Here is a 12,762-nt window from a genome sequence, read left to right on the forward strand (position 1 = left end):
ACAGAAAGCTTTCCATCCTTTAGGGAAGATTCCTCAGCTCAAAACTTTCAAAAGCCTTCCCTCCCCTATCAGAGGAAATGCTCACATCCCAGATAGCCTATAGATTCTTAGCTGATGGCTGTGAGGTTACACCTATCTAAAGTGTCTTTTTTTAAAAAAGTATTTAAGTAGTTGTACAAAATAGGTTCCAGATAACACAGCAATTTATGAATACAATAGATGCTTCTTGATCATTGTCATCCCCGTAAACATTCTCATCCTCCTTAAACCCACTCCTTCTGTTACTTTTCTTAATTTTGAGGTGTACTCTCCGGCCATATACCCAGTTCCTGGTATTGATTTGGGGGTTTGACCTAATCTTTCCAAAAGATTATGGTATTTGAGTTCTCTATAGAGTCTATTATACTTCAGTTAATTTATTTGGAACCACTTACATACCACTCAAAGTGTTTACTTATAGATTCATAGGTACATGCTAGAACTCATGCAACCTTTGTTTATCTGCAAATGGCTTACTTCTGGGTCTTACTTTTTCACAAATCTTTCATTTCCTTATAAATGGTACAATATCATTCTTTCTAATAGATGAGTAAAATTCCATTTTTATACAAACACACACACACACACACACACACATCCCATTTTCTCGATCTATTCACATAGCCAAGGTATGAAATCAGTGCATGTGCTCCTCAATGAACTCTCTTCCTCTAGCTGGTCCAGCCACAGTGAATTTTCCATTATTTCCCAAGGAAAGACACTGAGCAAGAAGGCCTAAAAGTTCCCCGCTGCTTGCCTCAAATTTAAACTGATTTAGTCCTGCCCCCAGGCTGCTGACCCCCATTGTCTTAGAGCATTTACTTTAGAATACTTGCCATTGTAAATTTCTCCCTGCCCCTTTAAGATATAAATCTTTTTACAGGCTTCTTGTCAGCTTTACAACTAAGGAATCACTTTCTCAAGGACCTAGAGGCCATCTCTTTGAAATGTAATCATTAAGAAAATTTACAGCCCCTTTCTCTTGGTTTTTGTTGAAGGCTAGAGCCTAGCTGTTTAACATATTAATATTTTATTCTTGAATAGTCAAGTACATTTGCTTTTTTATTACTATTATCTTAAAGTAGTTATACAAAAGAGTTTCCATTTAACAAAGCAGTTTAGGAATGCAATGCATCTTGATCGATGTCATACCTTTCACCATTTTCACCCTTTCCTCCTCTACTCACCCTTCCCTCACTCTTCTTACTGTCATAGGATAGGCATTGGACTTGTGACTGTGTTCTTTCCTCTTCTCTTCATTTGTCTAACCATTTCTCCTTGACCCTACTCTACTGGCTGCCTGGTGTTTCAGTTGGCTGAAATTTGACTTTGTACTCACTATGTGAGTTCTCCCTTGAATCAACCCATTTCAGTTAATACAACTGTATACACTTGCATACCACTCAACATATTATAAGTTTATAAGTTAAATATAGCTTCCACATATAAAGGAAAACATTCATCTGTTGTCTCTTTGGACCTGACTTACCTCACTTAATATAATATTTTCCAGGTATTTCTATTTTTTTACAAATGGTACGGTATCAGATAATGGCCTAATATGCAGAATCTGTAGATAACTTAAAATTTTAAATCCTTAAAAAAAAAAACAAGTTGATGAATTAATATGCTAATGAGGTAAAGAAGGTCTTCTCAGAAGATGAAGTAAAAATGGTCAACGCACACATGAAGAATGGCTGAACATCCCCAGCCATACAGAAAATGGGAACCAAAACACTGAGATTCTACCTCACCCAGTTAGAATGGTCATTATCAAGAAAATAAAGATGCAGGCAAGGATGTGCCCAAAAGGGAATGCTACTACAATACTGGTGAGAATGTAAACTTGTTCAACCATTCTGGAAGGCAGTGTGGGTTTTCTTAAAAAAATAAACAAACAAACATTGAACTTTGCTATAACCCAGTAATTCCACTCCTGGGCATTTATCCCAAAGATTATATTGTCACCAGATTCAGGTAAGGGTGTGTGAAGTTTCCCTCTAAAAGTAGGGTCTCTTCACTTAGGGGCTGTTGATCATAGAACAAGAATTTCTGGAAAAATCATAATGGTAAGAAAATGTATTGAGCAAGTAAGTTAAGCAGACAAACAGACAAAAAGCAGACAGACAAGCAGAAAGGCGGGAACACACTCTAACAGAGCGTGGGTGCTCTCAAAGGGAGAGAAACACTGAGCTCTTTTGATTCCAGGGGTATTTATGCGATAAAGACAGGATCTAACTTAAATCATGCAGATAGGTGTTTACCTTTGCTCCTAACCACTATTGGTGCTACTTTTTTTCTTTCTTTACTACTTGTGCTCTGGTGCTCTGAGACTGACCTGCACTTTAAATATATGACCATTATGTTTGTGTATTCCTTGTAGGAAAAAATTCATTCTGCCATGTATTTAAAAACTGGTGTGTATCCTTGAGATAGAAGGCATTCTGCCACAAATGTTTATCCTTTGAGATAAGCACTTTGTGCCAGGAGGAACCGTTTTTCCAAGTATTGGCTTCTCCGGGATACATGTTTTTATGATATCTTTCTCAGTTTTTAGAGCACACGAATTGTTAAAGGCCAGCAGGCAAGGTCAGGTGGAGAAAGCTGCTCTTGCTCTTTTTTTTCCTTGTGTTTATACAAAAGCTTACAAAGGACTGCAAGAGTTAAAACAAAGAAGAGTTGGACCTGTGGAAGCAAGATGGGTCACCAGCAGCTCTACTGGAGTCACCCCCCGAAAATCCGGCCAGGGATCTCGCTCTTGCCGCTTGTGTTCTAATCTCCACGGTCTGATCCCGAAGTATGGGCTCAACATGTGACAGTAGTGTTTCCGCCAGTATGCGAAGGACATGGGCTTCATTAAGTTGGACTAAGTGACCATCCTTGAAGGGATTATCCAAGACATCAAGCCCAATGTAAGACCATATTTGAACATAAAATAAAAATTCAAGAAGCCTTCAAAAAAAAAACAAAGAAGACAGTGCTATGTTTCTAAATATACTGTTTCTAAATTCCAGGCTGTCATTCATCTTACTTTTCGTAGTCTATCTTACCCCAATGCCAGCCTAGCATCTTCACGGCAGCACAATTCACCACAGCCAAGTTATAGAATCAGTTCAGATGTCCCTCAACGGACAAATGGCTCGGGAAAATATGATACATATATACGTGTGTGTGTGTGCGCGCGCGCGCAATGGAATTTCATTCATCCATTAGAAAGTACATATATTTTGTTTGGCAGACAAAAATGGAAATAAATGATTATTCAGCAGTATTTGACCTTTTAAAGATAAAAGCTAAGTTTGAAGTGCATTAATTTGTTTATAAAAATCTGCTAGTTCATATAGGTTTATCACTGCTCTTCACTTCCTCTGAATTTCTGACTTAGCAAGTCTGTTGAAGAAATTAATAAATGAAATTCAAGAGGATATAGCAATAAACAAAATTAATTCCTATTATAAGAGATGTTTTATTGGGCAATTGTGTCTCACACTTGTAATCTCATCTACTCAGGAATTCATGTACAAATTTTAAAATAGTACTGCCATTGATCACACACACACACACACACACACACACACCCCACATCTCAATGGAATACATTCACATACCAGCCTCAGAGAGTGTCAATTTCAATATGGAAGTTAGGAAAAGAGCTAAATCACCAGCAACTGAATAGTTGTAAAGTTAATCAAATGTATTTTATTTTATTTAGGGGAAATGTATTTTTAAAAGGGAAGTCATAAACTACGGGTTAACTGGATAATTAAGAAGGTATAATCTGAAGGAGACAACATATATTTTACCCTTTCACAAAAATTCTTTTCTTAAACAAACTTTGGTTAGGTTTTTTCTTGATCTCTTCTCAACTAGATTTCTTCTTTGAATCTTCTTTGTCCTTTATTATATTAGTTTATGACTGTCTGTTTATAAATTAGAGTGAATATATTTTAATCCCAAGGACAATTTGTAGCACTTTGTAGATGACCTGCTATAATGGCCGAGAATTTCTCTGAAAAATAATCCTGCTGACTTTACATCTCCATACTACAAAACATCAAAGTGTACATTTTTACATTTTGAAACAAAGAGTAGGTTTCTAGAAGATGGATTCCAGGTTAAGAACATAATTTCTCAATCAGAAAGAACTAGATTCAACAACAGGCCATATTAGCTATTAACATGAAATTACTAAACAATTCAGAACTATAGTCTTCTCACTTATAAAACAGAATAGTAAAATTACTGCATCCTTAAGGAATATTATGAGAGTTCAATTTCATAATACATGGAGATCTCTTAACTATAAAAGTTAGCCTTTACTGATGTCACTGTTATTCTTTGCAGAATCACAATGTTTATCATTTCAATAAAATTATAAATTATTGTTAATTCATATGAAAATGAAATTCAGTCTCGTTTTCAATTTAAGAAAACACTAGGCTTTGCTAATTTTAATATATGCTAGCTTTTCTTTTTAACATTTTGCTTAGCTGTCTGATAGTTAGCTTTGTGAAGTTTGAGCTCTGATTCAACAAATCTTTACTTGTTGCTTGCTCTGCATCACCCAACATTCTAAGCTGAGAGAAATCAATAATCTACCAAGAAAAGAGTATTGCATACAGTTACATAAAATAGACAACAAATAAATATACATTAGGTGGAGGGACGTCCTCCAAATGTTATGAAATGGCATTCAATGTGAATTGAATAATTTGATCGTTTTAAAATATGTTACTATAAAAGAAAAATTGTGCAAAGATAAGTTGGAGTAAGTACTTTCTAGCCCAGGAGAGGCAATTATGTTCATTTCTTTCTAATTTTGAGATCACTGACTTCATTTTGGAAGCTTTAAGTCCATCACAGTAGGAGTTTTTCACTACAGACATTAGAAATGCTTTGAACATAGGTGATTTTCTTGGCAATTAGATTTTGAGCACTTACCAAAGTGAAATCTCAATTGTATGTTCTTCAAAAAGAAATAACCCTTAAAATATTGCATCAGCACCCTAATATGTAGCAATATAAGACTTTAGTAGTGCATTTCAAACAGCTAAGTCTATAAATTGTGTAATACAATGTTAGTTTGAAAGTGATTTTTTAAAGTGCATATTTATGTAAAATTAGTTTTTCCTGTAATGAATAACCATAGCACAAACTATCAGACAATAACTGATTTCCATTTAATTTAAAGCAGACATTTCTGATAAAACAAACTTTAGTTTCTCTTTGGAGTTACTAAGAATGATATAAAGCAGTTTTCTATCCTTTAAATATAATAGTTCACTAGCCATAGAGGGAAAAAAATTCCTGTGTTTCTAAAGGAAGCAAATTTAAGTTTCCCCATGGAAAATCACTTGAAAATCATTTAGTTGCAGAACTATCATGCTCTTGGCTAGGAATCCCCTTCGGCTGCAGGACTGGGGAGTGGAGAATGAATTATTAAACCAGAATTATAAAAAGAAAAGGAAAACAATTCAGTTGAAATTCTGCTACAACATTATTGTTTAACTTTTAATGGTATAATTCATCAACTTTGTGTTGGGTTTGTGTTTTAGAAACAATCTAAATAGGGCTGGGAAGGTGGCTCAGTGGTAGAGCGCTTGCCTTGCATGCCTGAGGCCCTGGGTTCCATTCCTCAGCACACATAAGCAAAAAGAAAAAAAACAGAAGTAGCGCTATGGCTCAAGTGGTAGAGCGCTAGCCTTGAGTTGAAGAGCTGAGGGACAGTGCCCAGGCCCAGAGTTCAGGCCCCACGACTGGATCCAAAAAAGAAAGAAAGAAAGAAAGGAAGGAAGGAAAGAAAGAAAGAAAAGAAAGAATCTAAAGTATCTGTTACATACTTATTTCTTGATTTAAAAATATATAAGAAAGGGAAACATCTATGTATCTCATCTTCAGTTACCAGAGCATCTCATAGGCAAGAAGCAGCTTGAAAACCTCTTTCAAACCATATTTCTAACCCACGTGCCTGAAGAAATATCTAACTCTTACATTTGACTGTGTTTAATATCATGGAAATTAAGAGCATAGTCATATTATTTCTTTTGGATTGATCTATAAGTGGTGATCACCTATGAGGTATTTTTCAAGAAGAGGAAATGGATACTATTTATCAAAAACCATCTCTAAGTCAAGGACAACTTGGCACTGCATGTGTTATCTCTGACATCCAAAATACCCCTATCAGGAACTTATTATTACAAATGAGTAATGTTCAGATAGATGACTTGGTTCCTCCAAGGCCAAACAATTAGCAAATAGCAAACCCAGGACTCAAAGAAAGAAAGAAAGAAAAAACACAAAAGTTTTCTAGATACAAAGCACATGTGAATTTGCTGAATTTCTTGGCATTTAGCCAATATTCCTACTGATTTTCTTTCATTTGTTTTATGGCACTCTTCACTGGAGAAGATTATAAAGGTCTTCCCAGCAATGAAGCAATTATTACTCCAACACAAAGTTGTTACAACCCTAAACTATAGCTTTATATTATATAGATTGAAAATAAATCTTGCTACTTTTCAGGGAAAATCTATACATTTTATTCTTTTTACTTATGATGTCTTGGCTATTCTTGAGGCTTTAGAATTTCATATTAATTTGAGAGCATTTGTTTTGTTCATGAAAAAGATCTTGTTAGGATTTTGAACAAGTCAATTTGAAAATATTTATCATATTTATTTATGAAAATATTTATAGTATTTCCTAATTAAATTCATGCCCCTCTATCACCCTGCCCTATTTTAAAATAATTTCAACAGATCTTATTGTGCTGTTTATCTATCTATCTATATTATATATATTGTATATAATTTAGGGGATGTAGAATCAAATAATTAGAAATTATAATTTTGTCTGATACATTTTTCTTCTAAAATATTCTAAAATTATAACTAAGATCACCATCTTCCTCATCCTAGACTCTTTGGTGGCAACAATCCTTGTCCAAAAGAGAAACTCTTATTATAGCTGGTACAGACTTCCTTGGTCTGTTCACAATTTTTAAAATAAAACAAAAGTAACTCATGTTAAAAAAAAAATCCAAGGGTGGCCTGCACAGGATTGGGGAGGGCAGGGGGTCTTCTTCTTCTCCTTCTTCTTCTGTTGTGGGGCTTGAGCTCTGAGCCTGGGCACTATCCCTGAGCAGTTCAGCTCAAAAGGAGCACTCTACCACTTGAGCCACAGGGCCACTTCCGGTTTTCCGGTGGTTAATCTCATGGACTCTAAAGCCTGGGCTGGCTTTGAACTGTGATGCTCAGATCTCAGCCTCCTGAGTAACTAGGATTGCAGGCGTGAGCCACCAGTGCCCAGCTTCTATTTTTGTGTGTTTTGTTTGTTTTTTTGTCAGTCCTGGGACTCGAACTCAGGGCCTGGACACTGTCCCTGAGCTTCTTTTGCTCAAGGCTAACACTCTACCACTTGAGCTGCAGCGCCACTTCCAGTTTTTTTCTGTTTGTGTGGTATTGAGGAATCAAACCCAGGGCTTCATGCATGCTAGGCAAACACTCTACCACTAAGCCACATTCCTAGCCTGAAAATACCCAGTTTTAAGGATTCTCACACAACAGGATTCAAGATCTGGGCCTATCCATAGAAGTAATTAGTACTCATTATAGAAAAATAAAGATTCACATTTGCAAAATTGTAAAATAAAATGAGTTGGTCTGGTGTGCCAGTACACATCTGTAATCCAAGCACTAGGAATACCAAAGTAGAAAAGTCTGAAGTTCTGTATCAGTCTGAACTATAAAGAGAAGAACAAACAAACAAAAAAAAAGAGCTGGGGGGGGGAGGGGAGAATGGGCTCCATCCATAGCAACAAAACAAAAACAACCAAATAAAATACTCCACAAAAAAAAAAACAGAGCTGTATTTTTTGTTTGTTTTTCTTTTTCTTTTTTCCAGTTCTGGGATAAAACTCTAGGCAGTTGCTCTAACCTCTTGAGCCACATCCCCAATCCCTTCTTTGTAGTGGTTGTTTTCAGAGTAAGGTCTCAGTTAATGCCCTGGCATGGCCTGGACCTCCTACTTGTACTTATTTCCCTGTGTCACTGGAGATGACAGCCACACACCACTGTACACAGCCTTTGAAGACCCCATACCTCCAATAACTGGCACTTGTCACCATATCCAGCCATTGACTGAGATAGAAAATTGAGAACTCTTATGCAGGCACCAGGGGGCAGAGAGAGGAGTGACTGTACTCTGATCCCCTGATCTCTGCTTCCCAACTCCCCAAATAACTAAGATTTTAGGCTTGAGCCACTGTACGTAGTACAAAAAGAGTTCTGCCAGATGCTCCCTCCCCTCACTATTTGTTTTTAAATGCAGTTAGAATCACTTGAAACATCTGTTTTGTAACCTGTTTTTATTTTCTTTCCTTCTTTCCTTCTTTCTTTCTTTTTTTCCTTCTCTTTCTTTCTTACTTTCTTTGCTTCCTTCCTTCCTTTCTTTCTTTTCTTTCTTTCTTTCTTCCTGTACTGAGGCTTGAACTCAGGGCCTGGTCAATGTCCCTGAGATGTTTCTGGATTTGTTTGTTTTTGTTTGGGGGGGTTGTTTGTTTGTTTTTGCTCAAGGCTAGCACTCTACCACTTGATCCACAGCTCCACCTCTACCTTTTGTAGTGCTTAATTGGAGGTAAGAGTCTCACAGATGTTTTGTCTTGGGTTGGCTTTGAACTTGAGTAGTTGGGATTACAGGTGTGAGCCACTGGTGCCCAGTTGTAATCTAACTTTTTTTTTTTGCCAGTCCTGGGGTTTGAGCTCAGGGCCTGAGCACTGTCTCTGAGCCTGTCTGTGCTGAAGGCTAGCACAACTTCCAGCCTTTTCTGTTTATGTGGTACTGAGGAATCGAACCCAGAGCTTTATGCATGGTAGGCAAGCACTCTAAGCCACATTCCCAGTTCCTAATCTAACTTCTTGATTTTTTAAATAGTAGTCTGACTTATACTCAGAGCCTCAAACTAGCTAGGAAGATGCTATACCACCTAAATCAGAGCCCAGCAAATGTTTTCTATTGTGAACACTTTCCTGTGGCATTATTTATCATCTCCATGTGGACTCCCATGTTTTTGTCTCTTTCTTGAGATGAGGTCTTGTTGTGTGGCCTAGGCTGATGTGAAGTTCTTACCACACCCAACAACCACAACAACAACAAACTCCCAGGTATCAGAGACAATAGGAAAAAAAATGAAAACTAGGTAGAAATTACTCTTTTTCCTTCTTTATGCTAAGTGGGCCAGCATTGTCATGAGTAGTTTCAGAAGCTAAGAATATGGTAGACATGGGCATACTTCTAAACAATATGAATCAAGCTAATGAGTATACTACCTAATGATATAGAAGATCACTTTAACAGTAAAATCCAGCCTACTTGGTACTAGAACCCTGGAAGAAGAACACGTCACCAATCCACTGGAGTGCTCACTCAGGCTCTCTCAAGCTACAAGGTTCACATCCCAGACTTAGAAGCTGTATTGGCCAAGTGAAAGAAAGAAATCTCAGAGATAAACATTAGCTCATACAACCATAAGTGCTTATTCTATGCCAGGTGCAAGGGGCATAAAGAAGAAAAATAAACCTTGATCTTTCCTTGGAAACATTCACAGCCTGGTGGGCAAAGAAATAAGCTAAACACTATGCAATCTAATTGAATATTAAAATGAAGGTAGATGTATAAGTACGTAACAGTTACTTTAAAAATTGTCTCAGAAACACCTTTCGAGGGAAACCCATGAACACAATTTCTCTGTCATGAAACAGAAGAAAAAAATCTTCTCACAATTTGGCAATCCATCTTTCATCTCATGGAAGTGTCTGAGCAGACATTATTTCATACAGCATTGCAAATCAGAACTTCCACTCAGCAAGGAATTCTAACAGTAAAGAAATGTTAATCAGGCTTTGGTGGCTCATGTTTGTAATCCTAGCTATTGAGGAGCCTGAGATTTGAGGAGTATGGTTCAGAGCCATCCCAGGCTGATAGTTCCTGAGAATCTTATTTCCAATTAATCACTGGGGGGAAAAAAATGAAGCTGTAGCTCAAGTGCTAGAGTGTAAGCCGTGAGCAAAAAGCTCAGGAGCAACATCCAGGCTGAGTTCAAGCCCCATGACTGGCGCGAACACACACACACACACACACAGAGACACACACTCACACACACACACACACACACACACACACACATGATTAAAGAAAGAAAAGGAAACAAGAAAAAGAAATTAAGAGGTCCTATGACCACTCCTTGACATTTGTAATATCTTTGAGACTGGACTTTCCTTTAGTATCATATGGTCTATTCTGTATCTCTGACACACATTGTATCACATAATTAGCTAAGTGATTCATTTGTTTCAATAATTGTATAAAAAGGAATTTAGAGGGATATATTTGATTCATCTTTGTCTCTAACATCTAGCAGAGGATTTAACTTCAAAGGATTATCTGCTAACATTTGCTGATGAATTTTACTTAGATTTTAAACTATTTGGTCTCTATTTTGAATATAGTACTATGCAAAATATTTTGCTTTGAACTGAAGTATACTTTTAAAACTTTGTTTCTTTTCTTGGTTTGGTTGTCAGAAACTCAAAATTAAGTTTAATGTGCATATTTTAAATTGTATATTTTTATTTGTTTGAAGCACAGTGGGATTAATAAGAAATGCCAAGAAAATGTAATACAGATTTTTTAAATTTTATTGTAAAGATGCTGTACAGAGGGATTACAGTTACACTAGTAAGATAATGAGTACATTCCTTGATGAGCATTGTTACCCCCTCCTTTGTTTTTCTCCTACTATCCCTTCCCTATCCCTCCTCCTCCAAACAGAATTTTGCTATCATGGTTCTGAAGTTAACATTTCTGGCCACCATCATTGTCCATTGTGACCCATGGTAAGGATATAAATAAATGAAGTGTTAACAGATTTTCATCCAGTTTAGTGGATAGATTTGGAACCACTGACATTTATGCCTTATTTAATTTCTTGGAGAAATTAAGAAAAGTTGAGTTTTTCTTTATCAGGGATATTAATAGTTCCTAGCATATAGTCTGTGGTTTTGAGAGGAAAGAGTTGATTTTTAAATGTTATTTTCTGTGGTATATATATTATATTATATAGTAATATACAGTAATATATGGTAACAATATTTTATAGTGGAAAAATAAAAATAATAGGCATGGACAATAGTTATGGTAAGTAAAAAATGACTCACCAGAAATATTCATATTTTTATCTCTTTAGTTACATGGCAAGAGAAATTAAGGATGATCTCAAGATGGTGAGAATATCCCATATCACCCAGTGAGACAAAATGTGAGAGTTATGTTTTACCTTGGCTGGGTCATGATGACCAGATATTTGATTACACATTATTCTGTATGTTCTTATGGAGATGTGTTCCATTAAAATTGTGAATGATGAATAAAACAGATTATTCTCCATAATATATGTGGGCCTCTTCTGATGAGTTGAAAGCCTGAATAAAAAGGTGATCTTCACAGCAACAGGGAATTTTTGAGCAGACTCCCCTCCAACTTCATCTACAGTGAGAGCCATCCCTTGTTAGCTACCCATACCAAACCGCCTGACTTGAATTGCAAATTTTCTCATCTTCCAGTCTGTCTTTTCCACAAACCTTGGCCTCACCAAACCTTCAGATCTGAACCAATCCATTAAAATGAACACACAGGGCTGGGAAGATGGCTCAGTGGTAGAGTGCTTGCCTTGCATGTGTGAGGCCCTGGGTTCGATTCCTCAACACCACATAAGCAAAAGGAAAAAAGCCGAAAGTGGTGCTGTGGCTCAAGTGGTAGTACACTAGCCTTGAGCTGAAGAGCTGAGGGACAGCACCCAGGCCCAGAGTTCAGGCCCCACGGCCGGACCCAAAAAAAAAAATATGAATACACAGACATGGACACACAGACACACAGACACACACACACACACAGACACACACACACACACACAGAGACACACACACACACACACACACACACACACACACTCCATCCATAGATGATTCTGTTTCCCTAAAGGAGAATAACTATAGAAGGTTAAGAGGATATGGATTGTTTATTAGCTTCTTAGGTAACTTGTCAATGTATTTGCTTACATCCCTCTCATCTCTCTCACACCATCGCATTTGCTGGCCAATTTTCATTTCCAATTGCTCTGCTTAAAAAAGCTAAATGGAAGGTAATGACCACCAATAGAAGGCAAAAACTAGGATTCATTCCTACATAATTGCAATTATATCTTATAAAATGTTTTATTAAGTGAAATATTTTTAAGAAATATCTCCAAGAGGATACAACTAACCACATTATACATGCAACTATAAATATAAGGTATCCCAAAGACTTAGTGACATTCTGAGTTTAATAAACTCAAAAAAGTATGAATGCTACAGTCACTATAGATGGCTAAGCTTGAGTGAAATTTAAAAAATTTTTTTAATATTTAAAATGCACAATGCAAAAGAAATAGAAATAAGCTTTCAAATAAAGTCTCTTGTATTTCTAAGTATTTATACTTCTAGAACAACTAAAGCTTTCAAGTTTCATTAGGACCATGGGAATCCACGCTATTCATTTTAAGATGTCCTTTTTCCCATTACGATCACATAAGTTTTATGTTCATTGCAAGGAAATGTTCATCTTTTAGTCCTGAATATCCCACATCTCAGCATAGATTTTTGTAGTTGCCAATTAAAAGACATT

The 12,762-nt window shown here is 36.5% G+C and overlaps 1 pseudogene; it reads left to right on the forward strand.

The window, feature by feature from the left end:
- The first annotated feature begins 2,723 nt into the window (after positions 1–2,723).
- LOC105988896 lies at positions 2,724–2,952 on the forward strand (annotated as a pseudogene).
- Positions 2,953–12,762: the final 9,810 nt, after the last annotated feature.

The sequence above is a fragment of the Dipodomys ordii genome, unplaced genomic scaffold (genome assembly GCF_000151885.1).
Source record: "Dipodomys ordii isolate 6190 unplaced genomic scaffold, Dord_2.0 Scaffold3, whole genome shotgun sequence".
Classification (NCBI taxonomy): Eukaryota; Metazoa; Chordata; class Mammalia; order Rodentia; family Heteromyidae; genus Dipodomys; species Dipodomys ordii.